Source organism: Drosophila navojoa, chromosome 2, assembly GCF_054131105.1.
Source record: "Drosophila navojoa isolate 15081-1374.11 chromosome 2, UAZ_NAV_1.0, whole genome shotgun sequence".
Classification (NCBI taxonomy): domain Eukaryota; kingdom Metazoa; phylum Arthropoda; class Insecta; order Diptera; family Drosophilidae; genus Drosophila; species Drosophila navojoa.
This window is the reverse complement of record NC_142890.1, coordinates 4,258,233-4,280,847: the sequence shown is the minus strand read 5'-3', so window position 1 is coordinate 4,280,847 and position 22,615 is coordinate 4,258,233. Positions and strand designations below refer to the sequence as shown.

Below are 22,615 nucleotides of genomic sequence, written 5' to 3'. Positions count from 1 at the left end.
CATTTACGTTGCCTTAAATCATACACTCTCTTGCCAATATATACTCGAAATGCTCTTGCTCTGAAAGCTTTCGCATTTTTGCAGCTGACCTTGACCAAGGCTTCTTTCATCTCCAGCTGCAGCTGGTGTGCACGTGGCGAGTGGGCGTGGCTGGCGCCATGCACTCGTGCGTGTCATTACATCACACAATTTGAGCCAACAACGAATAGTTTTACTTTTCTTTTATTTCGCTCGAATATTGCCGGCACTCGGCTTATCATCTGTCGGCATTATGAGCTGTGTAATAGAGCTGTGTAATAAAGTGCCACGCCTTCCAACTCCTGCCTTGCCTTTTGTAAGCTGCAATTTGATAAACGTGCCAGCATTAATGCCGCCTGTCAAGAAAACTTCTGCCGCCATTGCTGCACTTGAAGTGGAATATTTTTCCGATCGGGCAGCCAGATGAATATTCTATTTCTTAAAGAGAAAATGTAGAATGATTTTATGTAGTTATTCTTTAAGTAGGCCATTTATAGTTGAATAGATTGATATTGCATATACGTAGCTTCTATTTCAACTCTTTGGACTTAAGCTAAAATGTAATTTTCAGTTCTTTATGCCATAAGACTGTCTAAATAATTTAATCACATTTAGTAGATTTGATTGGAAATTGAATTTTTTAAATCACTCATACTATTAACAATTTTTTAAATAATAATTTTTAAAATATTTTTTAAAAATGTTTTTAAATACAATACTAATTCACATCAGCTTATTGAAATTTCAAAAAACAAAATTTAACTGAATTTAAAAATGTATAAAACCTTACATAAATTTTACACAAAAATGATTTTTAATTTAAATTAAAAATCTTTTTATATAGAAATTAATTGAAATTGAACATTAATTTTAAATTTAAAATTTATTTGTTAACGTCAAATGATTAAGATGGGAACTAAGCTATTGGCTATAAAGACAGAAATTTATATATGATAAAACTGTTCTTATTCAGAAATACAAAATGCGTTGGCAAATTCTTAACTCTGGGACGAGGCCAGCTGTGCATTTTAGGCGTTCGTCGAGCGCTTGGCCTCTAATTGGAGAAAGTGTAAAGTGCAATTACTGGGTGCCAATCAAAATGTTTCTATTTATATCTCAACGCCTTTAGCGGCAATTTTTATTTAGAATTTTACTTGTGATTGATTGGCGAGATTCTTCCACTAAGCGAATCAATAATTTGCCATATTGATTGACTAAGTGCCTAGTTGATTGAACTGAACTGTATGAATGGCTAATTGGCCGACTGCCAGACTGAAAGTGGGGTAAGCCAAATTAGTAATTGATTAACTAATTGACTTGCTAACTGAAGACTGATCAGTTAAGTCTTATCAGTCAATCATCTACTTGCTGAGTGGACAACTGAATGATTGACGACTGAATGACGATCTTGATTGACTGTCGAAAGACTGACTGACTGATAAATTGATTGATGATTGACCTACTGACTGAAAACTATATAAGTGATTGATTGACTAAGAGCAAAAGTGAGTAATCAGAAGATTGAATGGTTGATCTGCTGACTGAAGAAGTGATTGACTAACCGACTATCAGATTACCTGATTTACTATATGTGTAAATGATTGATTATGTGATTGACTCTGTGACTGAAAGATGCTTGAGTGTCTGATTGACGAAGCCAAAGTGATTGAAGAGCCAAAGTGATGGGTTCAATCAACTGACTTTTCTGAATGAATACTATATGAATGACTGATTGGTTTATTCTGATTGATTTTATTCTTCAACTGCATCATTGTACAACTATTTGATTGACTGACTGAAGACCAGAGTCACTAAAGCCAATTGACTGACTAGTTGACTAGTTGATGACTCACTGACTTGTGGACCAATTGACTGAAGTGTTGACCTTGAATATGATACATCAAGAAAATCATATGATTGCCTAAGAGATAGAGAAACAGAATTAGGTTCCTTTTCGTGGCTAGCTCAAGCGCAGATTTCTCAAACATTGCAGCTGAGTCAAGTAACAATAATATACTTGGATATTAATTGAAATTTACAGCTTAAGCCAGTTAGGCAGGCTTAAATATTTCTATATACGCATGACAGATGAAATCAGTAATTATATCAAAGCCATAAGCCAAACATCTCAATGATCGGCAGTGCAGTTATCTATGTTACATGTGAGGCATGTCAAAGGCATCTGCATGCAGGCGATCAGCATCAGCATCAGCATCTGCATCTGCATCTGCATGAGCCAAGGAGCGGGCGATGCAACTTTTACTGCTGCCATTGCCAGTTACAGTTAACATTATTAGCCCCGCCATTGAGAACAAGTCAGCAACGACAACAACTCGACTTGGACAACAACAGCAACAGCAACGAGAACAACTGCAAGTGGAGGCTTAATGACTTTAATAATCCTGTCACCGATCATTAAAAAATCTCTGGCGAACACACAAAAGAAATTCCATGGCAGCTCCAATCAAAATAAAGTACACGCTCTTCCTGCCACTGCGCCAAGAGTTGGCGGCCAATTACAGTGGGGCCAGAGACAATGTTGGCCGAAAAAACAGAAAAAAACGAGCAAAATGTGTGATCGCTGTTCTCACATGCTGCTTCGGCTGCTGCTGCTATTCAAATTTCTTTTAACAACATTTTAATGATTACTTCGGCAGACATTAAAACTCATTCAGGCATAATAAACATTAATAACACTTTAATCCAAGGGGCAAGGCGGCGGCTGCAGCTAGCTGCAGCTGCTATCACAATAATCAGAGGAGCGCGCAGAGCTGCTAGAGCTCTGACTGAGGCTGAAGAAGTTGAAGGCTCGCAGAAGAAGAAACAGTGCATTCTGGAGTGCACTGGGGCCGCTAGCTTCGAATAAATAATAGAGAAACTTGTTGTTGCCTGGGCGCGTTGTAAGGCTATAAAAATGCATGTTTGCTAAATCAATGCAACAACTTGGGGGCATGGCAGCCGCAGCAACTGTGGCAGCAGCCAGAGCAGCTATAGCAACCCACATGCAGCCCGTTTGGACCTATGCGCACATGTGCATATCGCCCCTCTCTCTCTCTCTCTCTCTCTCTCTCTGTCTCTTTCTCTCTCGGTTTCAGTACCTGCCCACCTTTCGCTTGGCATCCTTTAGTGGCAAGCTCGGGCGGCTGTGTGCGATCTTGCCACTTACGTAGGCCGCGTGTGGCAGGTTGCCGTTGCAGCTCGTTGCATTGGGCTGAGGCCGGCATGCCCCATACCAAGGTCTTTCTAGCTTGCAGGCCAGATCAGTTTGCTTCCTAGTTGCATCGACCGGCTTCATGTAATTGTGCGATCATGTGTGTGTGTGTGTGTGCATGTGCATGTGTGTGTGTGTGGAAACTCGCCTGGTTCTTTGGCGGGTTCTAAATGTCGCTGTCCCTTGGATTGTAATGTGATTGGCCGGCTCAATGCAATTTCTTAGACAGTTTGCCACAAAATAAATTATATACTTAACAGAACAATAAAATAGCATAACATAACATTGCATATGTGAAAAAATATTTTTAAAATATTTTTTTTTTATTTTATTAAAATTTTAACTGACTCATTACTAGACATAAAAAATAAATTAAATAAATAAAAGAAATTTATATATGTATATAGCATAATAAACTTATTGAATCAAATGACATTTATTCATAAATTTAATTGATATAAATTAACATAATAAATTTAATATAATAAATATATAAAATATAAAAAAAATTAATATATAACAACAAATATTTTTAATATTATTAAAATGAAACACTTTCATTTATATATTTTTAAAGTTATAAATAATTATAAACAGTTTATATATACTGAAGATACCCTGTAATCGAGCCATTTGCTTTAGCGTATTGAAATTGTCTGCCATATGCAGTCAGATTCTTATTGGATTCTATTACTTTTATTTCACTTATCAGGGAAACATGTTGCCGTTGCACGGGGCCCCCTGCTGCTTGCCCCTTCTTCATCATGTTGTTGTTGTTGCTTGTTGGCACAGGAAAATGGCAATGGTGGACGATGGTCCGCTATCTTTCGGTCTTTCGGTCTTTCGCGTCGCGTCTTATGGCCAACGACGAGTAGGTCCACCAAATACCATTTAGAATCTGGCATCTGGCTGCCCATGGGCTGAGACCCGGACCGTTCCGATCCGGTCTGGCATATTTGAAAAGGTTACATGTGTGTGAGTGTGTGTGTGTGTGTGTGTGTGTCGAGGGCTGTCTGTAGTTTTATATATCTATTTTTTTTCTTCTTGTTTTTTTGTTTTGCGCCCGGCTGCGTCTAATAAACATAAAATTCAATTTTCATTAAGCCGTTGTCTAGATCCCTTGGCCATTTACCGTTATGCAACTATAGGGCCTTCAAGTTGCGAATTATTTCAATAATGAATTCGCGATAAGCTCTTGCCCAAGGAATTTTCACTTGATAGCTAGAACGGGTCTATGTCTCTCTCTCACTCTGTCTCTTTCTCTTCCTCTGCTTTTGCCTTAGGTTCTCAAGTGCGCAATTTTCTCACATGCAGGGAGACCCATGCGAGGTCCAGTCGCGGGTCTCAAGTCAACTTGTCGTCCCTCCAAAAGTTGTAGATTTAAATGAACATGGCGCTGGCTGGGAATGGACAGACCGGACAGCGGCTAATGCCCAGGCCAGCATGCGTGTATGTGTGTGTGTGCATGTGTGTGTGTGTGTGTGTGTGTGTGTTGATCTTCCGCCTGGTTGTGGCTGCGATTTTACGCTGCGATTGCGGTTAGTTGCCCATAGAGCTGACACCGCTTGACGAACTTCATCATCGTGATGCAGCTGGCGATAATGAAGATTAGCAGCGGGCCAGCAAAAGATTCAGATTGCAGATGCATTCGCATCTGGCTCTTAACCCAAAAAACAAGTTTGCTGCAGTTGCAGTTGCCGTTGCCATTGCCGTTGCCAATGTTGTTGTTGTTGTTGTTGTTGTTGTTCCTGTTGCTGTTGCTGTTATTATTTTGTGCTGTTGTTGCAAGTGCAGCGCGGCAATATTTAAATTGTTTTATGCTGTGGAGTGCTGTTAGCCAACCCAGCCGACCCTCCCTCGCGATCCGCCCCATGCCCAACGCATGTCCTAATGCGTAAAGCAGCGCACGGCTGGAGAGCAGCAATTGCTTCCTTGTTGGGCATCGGATTTGCATCGTTGTTGTTGCTGTTGTTGTCGTTGCTGTTGTTGCCATTTGAATTGCTGTTGCTGCTGCTACCGCCTGTACCTGCTTTAAATTTCCGTTTATGCCTTTTGAGTGCCTGTAAAATGTTAAATAAAATTTAAATTTATTGCACTGCCGCAGAGCCTCGATTGACGTCTCCAATGCGCGCCCATATGGCCAAGCCAGCCTCGAGCCGCACTCAATGCCTATCTCAATGGCTTATGGCCAGCTACTACTTACCAGAATTGCTTGTTTTTGGGCTAGGCACTTAACGCAGCCAATGGATCAACTAGTCATAAAATATAGCCAATCTATTTGAGATTTCTGTACAAATGCCTTGACTCAAAGCTGCTTCATATTTATATTTAAAAAAAAGAGGAATGAAAAGTTCTGTGAACAGTAAATGAATTGTTATTAAATTTTTATGGAATTTATTGGTTTTCGTTGAAAATAACATTTTTTTCTTTGTTTATTTATTTATTTATTTTATTTTATTTTTTTAAGTTTTTAGTCAGTTTTGGATAGGTATATTTGGATTCTTTTAGAACTGTAACTAGGATTGATTTCCTTTTTTTTTATATACATATACAATATTTACCAAAATCCTTTATTAACTAGGAATTTCTATTTATGTAATGCAAAGCTAATATTTATTAAAAAAAAAAAAAAGAATTCTAGATATATATTTCGATGATTGATTTTACACAACATTTTATTCATAATTTTAGATATACATATATACATATATAATTGAAAATTTATCAAACAGTCGGAAATTTGGAGTTCATCAAGGTTTCATCAAACATTTTCAAGTTTATAGTATATTTATGTTCCCTCAGAAATTCGATTATACTGCTTTGTAGCCTCATATAGTATTTATTTTATTTGATTTATTTATTTTTTTTTTCAAATTTTTATAGTCAAGTATCATGAGGCATCAGATCCCTTGATGAGTATTTCTGAATGCAAGTTAGTCAATATTTAAAGTTTATACTCCTTAATAATCATATTAAAATATGCTAGTTGGAGGCGTGGCAAAAAATAAAATAATATGTTTAATTCTCGAAGGCAGGATTATCATATTTTTCAGATCACTTTCCGTTGACGTGAGCTACAAATAGACCAATATACATTCTGTCAAATAAGTATCCGGAAATTTTAAATAAAACCCAAACAACTTATCTATCATTTAAATTATAATTACCTCTGTTAAAGGCGTGGCAAATTGTTTTTTTTTTTTATTATTATTATTATTATTATTTTATCAATCTTCTTTTTTCTTTTCTGTTCTATGTTTACAACTATTTTTTACCTTTTGCATAAACTTTATTTTCCATCGATAAAGATTTTTTTTAGCAAACTTCATATTGATTCATTCAGAGGCTGCATTTGCTCGATTTGTTAATAGCCAACTCGAAACGAAAAGTGGTTCATAATGAAGTTGCTGCGATCTGTTCCAAGTTTCTATTTGATACATAAGACATATTTATGCAGTTGAATCTCACTAAAACAAAACTTAGTTTGGTCACTTTGGCTACTCGTTTGGGCGATCAAATCAAAGCATAATCTGGCATATTTGTTGCAGTTGGTGTTTGTCTTGTTGCCGCTAATGCCGCGTGGCAGGCCAGCTAAAAATGGGCATTAAATGCAAAATGAGGGTAACCACTAAAGCAGCAACAACAACAACAACAACAGCAGCAACAACAACAATTTTCCACTTGACTTGAGCATTGCATTCAGAATCAAGTGGGCAGCGCGAGGCTGGCCAAAGCATTTAGCCGTAGTGTCGCCCCGCAGGAGTCGGCTGCTTCCTTCTGTTTTCCTCTTCTCATTCAATTTTTTCTTCTTTGCTACTCTTGTTGTTGTTGTTGTTGCTGCTGTGCGATCTGCCCACATTTTTACCTAAAAGGCGTCCATAGGCAGAGGCAGAGGCAGAGGCGTCCATAGAAGAGGCAGAGGCAGAGGCAGAGCCAAACTTGAAACTGAACTCGAACCTGTTGCCTACTGAAATGTAAATCTTGATGGTAATTTTAATAGAAAAAGGCAACAAAGCTCCGTTGCACGAGGCGTTGGGCAGAAGGCGGGTATGCAGAGTGCTGGGTATGGAGAGAGTGTGGAAGGCGTGCTGGATGGTGGCAACAGACAAAGGCGCTGGGCATACAAAACGTTGGCTAACTAAGCGCTGCCACGGGATAACACTCTACTACCAACAACAACAACAACAACAGCAACAGCAACAACAACATCATATCCCACACCCATGCGAAACAGGCAACACCTAATGTTTATTGTGCCATATAAATGGCAGCATTTGCAGTTAAGCAATGTCCGCGGCTGAACGCATTCCTTGGCCAAAGTGGCTGCAACTCAGGTACATTGGCCCAATCCTATCTAGCCTAGCCTAGCATGGCCTAGCATGGCCAAGCGCTGGGCCGTCGCCCGCTGCGAGCTGTGAGCTGTGAGCTGGACAAACCAGATATTGATAACGGCTCTTCGATGCTGTTACTTTGGAGCCGCATTGCATTGGGCCCGGGTTTGTTGCGAAGAAGCGACGCGTCGCATCGCAGCGTTCGGCTATCATGCAACATTTGTTGTACACAACACGTATATCTGTATGTATGTGTGTGTGTGTGTGTGTGTGTGTGTGTGTGTGTTAGTTGCTTTTGTATTTCTCCTTGAGCGCTTGGGCTGTTTGTTTTCGTATGAAATTAAACGACGCGCACAGGTGCTTGGCTCTGGAACGAAGAAGACATTCGCTTCAGGTGCAGTTGAAGCTCTAGCTGCATTTTATTTGCAATTATTTTGTAGCGCACTTTATTCTGTTAGCCTGAGAGAGAGAGAGAGAGAGAGAGAGAGAGAGAGAGAGAGAGAACGAAAGCTTTTATCAGCTAACTGGCCATCTTCGAGTGCGGCTTAGAAAAATTCTAATTTTACAGCGCAGCTGCGCGCCAGGCTGCACAGGGAACACCTCCTGGCCCCCACACTCACACACACACACACTCTCATACACATGCAGAGAAATGTCTATCCGGCCAGTGGCACAGCTACTGCCACCTTGCCCCCATCTGTGGCAATGTCGACCTGCCTGTCGCGCTGTTGGTGGCGCTGTTGGTGTTCATTACGCAAGAGGTTAATGCACCTATCCATCCCAGCCAACTCGCACTTGGCCAGCTACTGGCTCCGCTCCGCTCTGCTCAGCTCTGCTCGGCTTGGCTCTGCTCTGCCCTGTAGTCAAGGCATTAAATCAAGACGAACTTGTTCGCTAATTGGTGCCGCCGTCCATGGGATCCATGTATGTGCCACTTAGGGACAACAAAAGTCAGGCGGCAGCTTGGCCGCGGCCTCAGCGAACTCATATCTTAAATTGAATTTGAATATGCCAACGGGCGATACACAACTGTACCTCAAATCTAATTTTACTGCAGCGCTCAATAATGGGCAATACCTATTTGTTGATCGACCGTAAAAATGAATGAAGCGGAGCCTACAGAGCCACAAAGAGTCTCGATTCAGTCTATGCTACAAACTAGATTCCTTGCAACTATTTGTTTCTCTATAAAAAAAAGTCTATCAATATATTAGATGCAAACACAAATATCTTAATTTTTATAAAAGCAATCTATTATTTTTTTTAATTTTTAGTAAGTATTTAATTTTTAGTAATTTTTATTACATTTATTATTTATTAAATTTTTAATATTCATTATGTTAATTAAATTACCAAAATTATATTTTTTTTGTATTAATTTTTCATTATTTTCAATGCTGTAAACTTTTCCTTTTATAGTTTTTGTGATACCAAACAAAAATGAATTTATTTTTTATAATGTATTTCTGTATCCTCTGCACATAACTCCCATGCAATATTTTTGACACTTGCTCATAATTAGACTGTTCATTAAGTTAGAAAATAGCCTAAAAGCATGCAATATAAATATTTTCTAATTATACGAAATTAACGGAGGGGTGAGAAGAAATACTATCAAGTTAGTAAATTAGAAAATTAGACTTCAGATTGCATATTTATGAAACATGATCAATATATATAAACACTCTCAGCGAATTCTTATGTCTATTAGATCTATAGACTGGAAATGAATAATACAGGTGATCTAACCAGCTCAGCTGAGCAATGAAAATTTGAAAAATTCTATAAACAATGGCTTCAAAAAAAAAATAAATAAATAAATAAAAAAAAATAAATAAATAAATAAAAGATTTCCATATTCTAACACTTTTGAGCCTTTAACATTTTTGGCCCTTCCAGTGAGAAACAAAAAAGAGCTTAATATGTATATGGATAACTTTGTTTACGTTCCCTACAAATAGACCCAATATTATATATTAATATATCAATCAATCTAAATCCTACAGTATTTATAAAAAAAAAATAATAATAATAAAAATTTAAAAAAAAAATTAATAATAATTGGGAATAAATGGTTAAAAGGTTGACTTGTCACATAGTATAGCTACATATGTACAAGTAATTGCTTTAGTTAGTTGTCCCCGACTTCATTATCTATTTAATTTAGTATCTATATTATTTAAGTGCGCAAAAAATATGTTTAGTTGCCATCAAAAATATTTTGACAATTTGACAATTTGATACAGCTGCAATCTCAAAGAAATAATTTTTCATAATTAAATATAAACGAATTTAATGCAAATCAAATTGAAAATTGCCTCAAACGTCTCTAATTTTTAAATTGATTATTTATAAAAAAATATGAACAAATTAAGCTTAACGCAAATGAGAAGTTGCTTAAAACGTGCCCCAAATTATTTTTTTATATTATTTAATAGTATATATATGAATGCTCCAAATGCCCAGACACATTGAGTTAAACATGAAGATCTTATCGCCTCAGAAAGCTTCACACAGATCTCGAAAGGCAACATAAAAAAAAAGCTCCTAATTAATTTCCCAATCAATTTAATGGTTTCTATTATGTTAACGTCTCGAACGCATTATTCATCTGCAAAACTTCTTCAAATGAGGCGAAAGACAAAGCCAGAGACGCAGCATCTCATCCGAAACTGTATCGCGTCATGGATTATGTAAGCACAGACCAAACATGTTTTACCAAAACAAGAAGAAGACAAGACACAAAATTAACAAAATACAACAACTAAATATGCAAAAATAAAGCTGAAAAAATCTAAGCTTTGCGAAATAGCAAAGGTCGTCAAGCAAATCAGCAGCAACAACAACAACAACAACATGAATACAAAAAACATTTGGCAACGATAACGAAAACGCTTTTGAAGGCTGTTCTCATGCAGCGGCCCAAACCCGAGCAAATACATTAACTAAAATACATTAATTAAATAAAACAACAACAGCCCCAACTATAACAACAAAATCAGCAGCAGATCGATGACTGCAGCAAATGCTGAGCAAATTTATTACAATTTGAGAAGAGGAAGAAAGACAGAGAAGCAACAAAAAAGTTTGCAAAAATTAAAAAATAAAAAGAAACGCAACGAAGAAATAAAAACTTCCGTATTTGCCAAAAACATTATTACCCATTAAAAATGTGAGCGTGAAGCTGGGGTATATTGGCTGCGAGCAGGCGTTTGTGCGAGATGGAAGCCATAGAGATGAACTAATTTTCTCTCTTTATCTGTTTCGCTTCAGATTATGCCTGCCCTGCCCTCTAGAAACACATGCTCTTAATGAATTGTGCAAGTCTTCCTATATATTGAATTAATTATTATATTGAATTTATTTATAGATGTATTCCTATATTTAGATGTATTATTATGGCATATGTCTTAGCTTAAGCTGAGCATAACTGAAATATATAAACTATTTTTATATATATATACATATATATATTTCCTCTTTATAAAACTTTCACGTTATCTATTTTTGCTGATTTTTACAAAAAATATTTTTGTTAATATATATACCTTGAGAAGTTCAATTGTTTAACTCTTTATCAAGCTACTTCTTCTATATAATAATAATATATTTTTAAACTTGGTCTTCCCACACACGACTTATTTTATTGAAAAACGATTTCTCTTTGCAGAGATGCCTACATATTTATAGCTTTCGAAATTCATCAACAAAATTTGAGCCTATTCAAGAGTTTGCCAGCTTTTCTTCTCTTCTTCAACCTCCTTCTGCTCAATAAGCACTCACAAAATTTCATTTTCTCTCACCTTTGCTATAGTATCCACCAGTCGATCACTCCCCACTGCAGTTGTCTTAATTTCTTCAGTTTGTTGTTGCTCTACGATATTTAACTATAAATTACGCGACGACCTGTCGTGGCATTAGGTGCAGCCTAGGGTCGAGGGGCGGGCCAGGTGGGCTGGGCGGTGCCACGGGGCGTCTGTTGAGGGCAGCGCGCATAATTTTGGCAAAGTTAACGAAGGTCTGGCTGGCGCTCGGCAACGGGGCCCCCACTAGACCAGTTTTTAAATTACATGCAAAGCATTCAAAATGCAAACAAAAACATTTATTTTATTTGCTGCTGCTGCTGGTGCTGTTGTTGTTGTTGTTGTAGATTTTTGGCGACGTGTCTTCCTGCGTTTATGTTTTGTTTGTGTGTGTGAGTAAGTGTGTGTGTGTATCAAATGTTAAACAAAATGCAAACAGCGCACCAAAAAAACAACAACAAAAACAAAATAAATAAAATAAAACAAAAGCAATCAAAGGCAACAGCAACAACAACGGCAACAACTAAAATTTGTTTTCAAGGGCAAATGTGCGAATTTTTTTCGAGTGTCTTTTTTGTTGCTTTTGTTGCCGCTGTCAACGTTGCAATGCGTCTTTGCTTCGAGATACACTGAAACTTCGAGTATTTCGTTTATGGTTGTCAGAATTTTAAATACATTTTGTGCACAGAAAATGTATTATATTACATACTTATACGTTATGAAATTCTAGTCTTATCAATTAAATATGTAGTTTTTATTATATTACGTTAAAATTACAATGGAGCAAAAACCAATTTAAAATAATTAAGATTAACTTAAAATTTTATATATTTCAATGATTATTTTTTAAAATAATTTTTCAGAAATTAAATTCGTTATTATGTTTTATTTTTATTTTTTTTTTTTATTTATAAAAAAAAAAAAGTTGTAATCAAAAATATTTAACGTTTAAAAATGCATAAGAAATATAAAATAATTTTCTTCAACAGTTATTTTAAGCCGTTTACCGAGTTAAAAAGAAATAAAAAAAATAAATAAATAATACAAAAATATTCTAGATATTTAAACAGTTAAAAAAAAATTTGTTTATATAAACAATAATTAATTTATGAATATTTCGCCAAATTTAGGAAAAAATATATAAATATAGATAAATATAATATAATAATTTATTAGAAATATTTATAGACTACTACAGCTAATCTAATGTATATATAAATATGCATACATACAAAATGTATCAAATTATATAAAAATGTATGCATATGCCCCTCCTTTTTACTATTTGTAGGGCATTTGTCAATCGTCTAGCTATAAAGTTTCAAGAGCAATTTCCAGTTGATTCTTATAAATGGTGCGGCGCCAAGCCCGAAATGCTTTGTTTTCTGGGTAAAAACTCAACTGAAGCGCTTTAGATTTATGCGCACAGGCAATTAAATTCATTAAACGAAATTTATGAGCAGCTCAAAATACTTGTGGGTGACATAATTGACTGCTCGCTGCCTAGCAGCATCTCGCAGAAATCTGCAATTTCGTCCAAGTCGATTCAGTGGTCAGGCTGCAGGAATTCAAATGCGCATAAACAATATCTTTATACGGAATTTCGAATTGGGCTAAGTAAATTACGCACATTGAACTAAACCAAACAATGTGCATAAACAAAAGAGAAATACAGCCAGTGGGCTAGTGTTATCAACTGCTTAATACTCGCTCGAAGACTGAAAGTTTGGGTGAGATGAAGAGAGATGAAATAATGAAATGAAAGATAGTGTCTATAGATGATAATAATTGAATTGGTTTGATATAATCTTTAAGCTATTCTTTGGTTTTTCATTAGCTAAGTTTTTTAGAGGGCTTCCTCTCATAGAAGCGTATATACATATTTATACGTATTTAAGCTCAAGTTTATTTTATATATACGTAATACCTTATACGGTACTGTACCTTATACAGTACTGTAATATACAATACAAAATAAATATGTAATAATACAGTACATCATCAAGTAATGGGGATTATCTGGTAGGGTAGACTGCTGATCTATAAACGACCATCAGTAGGGATTGCCTCTGATCTGTAAAATATCTTCTCCTGTACAAAAAAAAAATATTTTCTTCTTTAAGAGATAATCATGCTCCTTAACTCAAGCCCAATATACCCCTTATCACCTACCTAGCAAGCATAAGCACTTTGTAAGGCATAGGCCAGCTCGCATATGCGCTTTATTTGTAGGCAAGACCCCAAGACCCGGCCGCAGCGTGTAATATTTTAGCTATAATCAAATTTTGAGGCGATAAAAACCATATTGTTCTCGGCTAGGTGTGCATATGGCGCCCTACTTTCGGTTAGGTTTTTGACTAGCTAATCGGCTATATAGATATATATATATATATATATATATAAATTTCGAATATATGTATATATACTTGGCATTAAAGTAACACACATAAATATCAGCTACTTTTTTCGAGAATATTTAGGGCAGCTCCAGGCGTTTATTTGTAAAACTGGTTGTTGTCGTCGTTGTTGTTGCTGTTAGCTGAATAAAATAAAACACATGTGTGCAAACTTTAACCAAATGCTGGATAAATAAAAAAAAAAGTTAAATGGATGAAGCAAAAAAAAAAAAAAACTAAACACTATTTGCAAAATGTGCGAATTGTAAACGAATTTTTGCCATATACAAAGCAGGAACAGAGCGCGTTACGCATACGCCGCGTGCGCCCAAGAGAGATGCGCTGCCTGGCCCCCTGCTTACGTTGAACAATAAACAACTCGGGGATTTTCAATTGCAGCAAAAGCAAACAAGTTTTCACTTTCGTTTTCATTTATATACATATGTATGTACATTCATCATACAGAATATAGAATATAGAATAGTTGACTAACCGAGGAAAGAGACGGCCAGTGAGAGTGCATGATTGATAGCTCAGATAAGATATACGCAAATCGTTTTGCATTATTTATTGCTTTATCATGGCACCAGGTCAGCTGATAAAGAACACCGTACAGCTGTTGAAGCGCTCGCCCGCTGGTGTGAAAAGAGTATATTGGCTGGGAGTCCTGAGATAGGAGATTGGAAATTTATTCAGTATGAAATGGATTTGGCTTTTCTGTAGAGGCTCTCGATATCATATCGTGAGTTGCTCTATCTTTTACAATCTTAAAGTAAGATGGACTTTATATGAGAGACTTCAAAATTTTAAATAACTTGAGCCTTTGCTATTCATATATAGGAGCAAAAATATTTTTTATATACGACATATCGTAAACTTTTACCCATATCGATACTATATCGATATTATACGGAAAAACTACCTTTTTCCTAAATTAATTACACATAACGTATGAATGATTCGCAAGGGACTATGAAGACTCTGTGAAGACAAAGATTTTCTTCAACAGTTAGTATCTTTTGGTTTTCCATCAAGTATCTCCAATAGACCTCCCACATGTAAACCTTGCACATGTGACCTATGAGAATCATTGCTTTAAGCATCAAGATTTATAAACTTGTAGCGAGTATTGTACAGTCAAGCATGCTCGTTTTCGATGTTCTTGTTTATATTTCGGTGAGTCGGCAATCAGCATGCATTAACGTATAACTTGGGCGATAATTAGAACTAAACTTTAGATACGAAAATTAATTTTTAGTAAACATATACACATATATATACGTATATGTATTTATAAGTATATTTTATACCATTTATAGCTTATGTAAAGTATTTATTAATTTTTTTGGCAATATCATGAAACACGTGCAATAAATTTTCTTCACTTTAATTTATATTCAGCTGAACACCCAAATATTTTCTAAATAAATCTATCTCTCTTTTTCTGATAATTTTAAACATATCTACCTTACGTTTGTTGTCTTAAATGAGCTCACAATTGATGACCTCTTTCGGTTTTGTTAAGCTGCAATCAAGGTGCGCGCTTTGAGTTCTTGTTTCGCTAAGAAATTGAAAAAGCAAAGGAAAAATGTTCAAGTAAAATATTTGCTAACTGAGGAGCCCAAGCGCCGCCCAATATCAAATTTGGCAGTGGCATGCCCTTTTTTCTGCGAGCCAGCTTCGTTGGTTCAATACCCTGTAAGAGGTGTAACAGGGTGGATTGAAGTGATGATTCTGGTTGTTGCTGAAGAAGATTATGGCTAAGATTACAAGGAAGCGTTTTGAGCAAGATTGAACTTGATATTTTAGCTACGGAAAATATAAAAAAAAAATATTATTACTAGAAGTAAATAAAAAAAGTAAAACTTTATAGAATGATTTTAGAAATAATAAACATTTTTTCTAAAAATATTTTATATAATTACCTAGACTCAAAAGTTAGGCCAGAAAAAAGTGTTTCTAAATATGTGAAATATTTATCAGTTAAAGCTCAATTTATGTAAGGTTTATGAATTCCACGGTAACTCTGAGTGTGGGCAGCTCCACTCTTGTTGGTTTACTTTAGCTGCTGGTAGTTGGCTGCCTGGTTTGGCCCGGCCTGGCCTGGCCCCACTTGGAGCTCTTCGCGAGCCGCACAACAAATGCAAACAGGCAAAGTTTGTTTTGTCATTCGTTCGTTTGCAGCGCGAGCAGAAGCCAAGCAAAGCGTTGCCAATGATTACGACAAATGCCGAAACGACCTTGCCAATTACTGTTTGCGGCACGACCCGCCCCTTAGCCCACCTACGCCCATCGACCACATGTACGTACATACATACATACGTATAGCCAAGAGCTGGCCACAAAATTTGTACGTTGCGCCGCGCTGTTTGCGTATGCGTGGCGAATGCTCAGCCATGTGAGTGTGTGTGTGTGTGTGTGTGTGTATGTTTAACTAAGCAATGTTAAAGGTTAAATGCAAACCTTAAAAATTATTGACGCTACACATTGCGCGCTCTTTAAAAGCCACAAAGAGCGCCCAGCCAAACCCGAAAAAAAAACATCATGCATTATTTTCAGAGATACAATTCGCATAGCTTATATGTGAGCGTGTGTATGTGTGTGTGTGAGTGTGTGTGCCACGCTGTTGAGTATACAAAAAAAAAATAGCTTGCAAATAATTAGCGCAAATTTGACGCCAGTTGCTCAGCGCCGAGTGCGTGCGATCGCAGCGTTCGAGTACGTGTATCTATGAGATACAGATATCTTTGCCCATGTACATGAGAGTAGGCCGCACGATGGGAGAGAGAGAGAGAGAGAGCGAAAGAGAGAGAGCGTGACTGCCTCTGCCTGAGCGCTAGAAAAAAGTGAGAGAGTGTAAGCGTGAGAGAAAGAGAGAGTGAGTGTGTGTGAGAGCAAGCGACGAGCTTGGGCGCGCGAAAAGTTTGCTGCTGTTTGTTGTTGTTGTTGTCGTTGTCGTTGTTTTGGTTTTTTGCACAAAACGTGGATAGCTGCTAAACGGACGATCTATGCGCGCTTTTTTTCTGTTTCTTTCTTTTTGCCGTAGCATCTTTTGTGTGTGCTTTTCGCAAACTTTACGCACACAGCCGCTGCCCCCTTCCTATGTGTGTGTGTGTGTGTGTGTTTGTGTTTGTAGTTGGGCCAGTAGCGCTGGCAGAGACAACAGCGGCATCCACTTAAGAGCTGTTGCGCACATGTGCCGCAAGAACTGAATAGCAAACACGCACACACACACACACACACACACACACACACAGATAAAGAGAGAGACACACACAGCCAGACAGCTGGGTAAACCGGCATGTCAGGAAAGCTAGCTAAGCGATCCAGCCAAAGGCACGAAGCGCACTCGGACTTTGGTTCGGACTTAGTCTTAATCTAAGTCAATTCTAATGCATGCATTGCAGCCGCTGCTCAGAGAGAGAGAGCGCGAGACATGTGCATGCCAGAGCGAGAGAGCGACAGCGTTAGAGAGAGAGGGAAATAGAGAAGAGAGAGAGAGAGAGAGAGAGAATGCGAGAGCAATTGCAGTTTGCCAGCTTCAGCATTTGCCACATGCGACGACGACGACGACGCTCTCAGCTGCAACGGCTGCCACTGAGACGCTGCTGCTGTTGTTGTTGTTGTTGTTGTTGTTGTTGTTGCTGTTGCTGCTGCTGAACGTGTTCTTTTTAGACTTTTAGCATTATTTGCAGCATTTGCAACGAACACTCGCTAAAAACAACTGCAACCGCAACGTTGTGGCACGCGTTTCTATCGCACTACGAAATACAAATAAAAATAAAAATAACAAAAAACAAAAATTAGAAAAATATTAGACAAGTAACTTAGTCCTAGACTAAAAGTCCGCCAGTGGCCTGAACTGTTAACAAGTGCTAAAACAAAAATATACACATATAATCGGTGCAATATATACGATATAAATATATCTCAATATCAAGCAACATAAACAAAACCGAGGAAGCATGCAACATGTGTCGCGCAACTTTGAACTCTGAATGAGATCAGCGGCTATTTAAGCCAGGCAAACACACCCACACACACACACACACGCTGGCAAAGTATGTGGGAGTTGTGAAATTTTGGACTAACTAAAATACACGAAAAATTCTCTAGCTTTGTCTCGCTTCTGGGAAGCAATCGAACAAGTTGCATTTTCCAGTGAATTGACAAGTTTTTGGCGCTTGGTGCGGAGCGAAAACATTTGCATATGACGGCTTCTTTATAGGCACACATTCCCACTAATGTAATGCTATATATGTAATGCTATATAGGTTTCGATAGAAACTCCCAGTGTGATAACGCGCTACGAAACGAATGCAAATTGTGCGTGCATTTTGTGTGAATTTGCGCTAAAACAACAAAAGCTGCAGAAGCACAAAAACAACACACAGCCGGCACGCCCCCCCAGCCCCGGGCAAACAGCTGATGGCCAGCGGCAGCACAGATCCTCATCATATCGTCGTATCTATATGTCAGTTCCTTTCAATTTCTAAACATGTGAGACGCACATTTTGCACGGTCTCCAGCAATTCCAGGGAATTCAAATGATATGAGAGATTCAGACTGAGACCGAGTCTTATATATATACACATATATATATTTTGGGGGGATGATGCGCACAAAAAACGGAACAGCAAAAGAGACAAAACGAGACTTACACACACACACACGCACACTCAGGCGAGGCAGATATAAAGCCAAAGATCGGGTACTAGGTTAGCAGGCAAAAAGAGGAATAGGAATAATAAAAAAAAACCAAAAACAACAGCAACAACAAACACATACATAAAATGCTCTTAAGCAGACGAGCGGCTGTCGCCGAAGAAATTCGCAAATTGTTCGTTTGAAAGCGAAAACCCAGCGTCAGATACACAGACAGCGACAGCTACAGATACAGCTCACAGATACAGATACAGCAACAGCAACAGCTACAGCTACAGGCAAAGCAGATCGCTGCTGTAAGCGCCTTCAAGGGTGAGACAACAGCAGCGACTGCGACGCCAACTGCGCTGCCGCGTGTCCAATATGCCCTTGATCGTAGCTGCTGCTGCTTAAAATGTCGCGGCAGAGGCAAAGTATCTGTAAGCTTTGCCAGTCCCTTGCCGAGCCGTCCCAGCGTCGAATTTTGGCAACACACAAAAAAAAAAAAACAAGCAAAAATATATATACACACACACATACATTTATACATACATTATATATAAATATATAAATGTATAAAGACAAGCATAAAGAGCGTTTGCCGTCCGCCTTTAGATACTCGCATTTTTGCTCAGTTTTTGTTGTGTGTGTGTGTGTGTTTGTGTTTTTTTTTTTTTTGCGCTTTTGTGCTTTTAAATTATGTTATTTATTTTGTTTACTTGGGAATTGGGAATTGGCAAGGGTCTGTCGTACAGCCAGTCGGCGTTACGTGCTGCTGCGGTACGCTCTGCTTGATTTTCAGTTGCCACAAGAACACATACATACATACATACATACATATTACAAGCATGTGCAAAGTGTATCCGTATCCGTCAGATACAAGACTTAGCTACTAATTAGCCAAACAGAACGCGCTCTCTCTCTCGCTCTCTAGTTCTACTATCACTCATTACGAGCTGCCCTATCTCTAGCTCGCCGTCTCCCTCTCGCCCTATCGTTCGACATCACTCTCGCACTCTCTCGCCCTCGAATTGTGTAATAATTTTTGCCAAAATGCCAACAACAACAACAACAAATATTTCGCGTGTTCTTCACAGCTCATAAAATTTTTTAGTGCCGCTCGCGTAGGAAGTCGCACGTAGACAAAGCCCGAACGTTAGAATGCGCGTGTGTGTATTCCAGATACAATAAGAAGACGAAGATACAATACAACTAATTGATTGGTGCAAACATTGTGCAAAACTGAACCGTTATAAACTGCAGCTAACCAAAAGTTACAAATTAAAAATAATTCTCTAATTATTTCAATTTGTTTTGTATCTCGAGCCGAGCCAAAGCATTGCAAATGTTATAAAAGAAAACATTAAGTTGACAGTGTTTTTGCGGAAATGACCAGGTGCGTGTTTGTATCTTAATTATTGAGTATTTAAATATAAATTAAAATATATTTAATGTAGAAATCATCAATTGAGCAAAATAACAGATGTTAGTTAACAGTTGTTCCAGAATAACAGAAATTCATTGGGTACTTTTATTAACTTGAACTGAATTCGATACAGCGTTACATATACATATATCTATATGCAAACTAACTCTATGGGCACAGTTATATACATTTCCAATAGATACCATTTACCTTCACATATATGTAGATATTATCTATGTACATATGTATATATAACATTTTTTGGTCAATGTTAGCTTATGAACTTATCAGCTCAACTGTTGGAATTAATTCATACTTTAGTCAAATTTATGCACGACTAAACATAATAAATACAGTTTTGTATATTTTTTGTATAAAAACAGAAGGTTAATAATGCCAAAAGTATGTTTGCTATTTACATATAAATTACAAATTTGGAGCATTTTGAATCACATATACATACATATATACAAGAGAAATTATACATAGAACTGTAAGGAATATTCTGAAAGAATATTTATTGCTAGCAGGAATTTTTCATATAGTAATGTGTTGCATTTCATTTAAATATATTTTTTATTTTATCATAAAAAATATTTATATGCACATACATATAGACATATTTACACAACTTGCTAATGGAAGTAACAAAGAGTTGTAGGATTTGCCAATTTTCAACGCCTCCAGCAGGCGTAACATATATAATTTTTCGATAAATTTTTAAAGAAGGTCAACTAAGTTAATTAACACATTTTGGGTCTAAAACTTTTGGGCTACAGAAAATAGTTATGGCCTATATACAACTATACAACCTTGATGTATGATTTGCTTGACTTGTATAGACGACTATATATTGCAAATTAAACGCACAACTTTTGACAACTATCAATAATTATCGAATACTTAAAATAATCTAAAAAGTCTCCAATTTGTAGCAACGAAAGCTTTTCGGATTGCCGATTTCTTAGCTGAAACCTGAACAGAGCTATGATGTTATGTTGAGAATATAGAACCGGAGAAAATGTGAATATGCTTCTATTAGAGTTTATTAGCTTGATCTTAGCATATCTGTTTTCAACGCGAATAATAGGTTTAAATACAGTCGATTCTCGATGTTTTGTATACCGCGATAAATCGAAAATATCGTTCTCGATCATTCTCGATAGTTTGAATTTCTGTACAAATCGAAACTCAACTCTTTGCCGTTTCGCATTCACGGAACTCGACTGTACTATGTGCATTTCTTATGATTGCAATAGTATTAGCTACTATAATGTCTTTTATATATCAAGGACCTTTACGTATTTCAAGGCTCACGTTCCACCCTTCAGTACTTTTCGAGTAAATCAATCATAACTAAACAATTCATCATAACTTTTTTAATGCATTCTAATTCACTTGTGAATCAACCCACCCAAGAAATAATAAAAAACGTTAAGAATAATTTGCACTGCTGGTCAATTATAGTTGCATTGGCCAACTTAGCTGGCCCGCATCTGGTTTCCAGCGCCCAGTTGGATATCAATTGAGCGCAGCTCCAACTTGGGTGGGGTTCGAGCTGAGCTGAGCGGAGCTGAGCTCTGAAAGTCGTCTGCCCGCGCCCAGCTGCTCGATGTGGTGTGGTTGCCAAATCGATTCCAATTTAGTCAAGGACAAATTGGCTCTAACTGGGGCTCAGCTCGGGCGACGTCATCGCTGGCAAAAATAGATGAAGTCGTAAAACCAACAAAATTAAGTATACGCAATGCTAATTGAATAATTTGAATTGTTGCACCTACAACAGCAGCAGATGCTTAATATAGTTGTTGCAACTGTTTGTTGTTGTCACCGTTTGTTGTTGTGTTTGTAACAGATATTTTGACAGCTTTGACTAAGCCGGCGTGGGCGCAGGCGTGCCAATTGCTCTTGTGGGTGGCAGCAACAGCAACAGCAACAGCAGCAGCAGCAGCAACATTTACTTTGTTTTCTAATCAATGCAAATGCACATTTTTGGTCAATTGTGCGGCGAATGTAATTTATAACATTTAACAGTATGCGAATGCCTATTTGTTTTTGTTAATTCAAACAAATGGCAATACGCTACAGCAGCAAAATATCAAGTGATGTCATCCTGCAGCTGGCTCGATTGCTGCTGCTGCTGCTGCTGCTGTGACAGACACCCGGGGTCAGGTTAAAGTTGAATCATTTGTTTGTTGAGCAAACACGATTTTTCTTTTAGCACACATTTTCGATATTGCCTGCTAATTAATTGAAAGCCATTTTATCGCAGACACAAAGCCAACTGGCCATCAATATCACAGCAACAACAACAACAACAACAACAACAACAGCAATTGTTGCTATTATTATTATTACGTTAGAGTGCAACAATGGGCAGCAATTGGGGGCAATATGCGCAGCGAAGATCGCCTCGGTGGCAGCTTCTAACTGCGCTTTTTGTTAGCATTTCAGACACGCCCACAAAACAAAAGCGCACACCAAAAAGAGCAAAAAAAAATATATATAAATAACTGGCACAGGCTTTGCCTCGACAGAGTCCTCCAACGAAACAAAAGCGAAAACAATAACAACAACAACAACAGGCACAATAACAAGTAAAAGTGTTGCACGTAACAGATACCCTGTAATTAGGAGAGATAGAAGCTTAGTTAAATAACTTATTTACATTTGCAATAGATATTTCGATATAAATTTCGATATTTATCAGGTGTTAGGGGGAAAAGCTTAGATTTGCTTTGGTTAGAAAACGCATTTATATATGATCTTGCAAGGTATACAAGGTTATT

General features: G+C 37.3%; 1 protein-coding gene and 1 long non-coding RNA gene across 4 annotated transcripts in view; one reads left to right on the top strand and one right to left on the bottom strand.

The window, feature by feature from the left end:
- The window catches only part of LOC108659345 (sex determination protein fruitless), a 169,866-nt gene that overhangs the window by 58,694 nt on the left and 88,557 nt on the right, over positions 1–22,615 (top strand). The window lies entirely within an intron of this gene.
- On the bottom strand, positions 3,995–5,494 carry LOC149092072 (uncharacterized). The gene is made up of 2 exons (XR_016197649.1): positions 5,433–5,494; positions 3,995–5,289 (listed from the first exon to the last, which is right to left on the bottom strand). It is a non-coding gene; the product is annotated as an uncharacterized LOC149092072 (long non-coding RNA).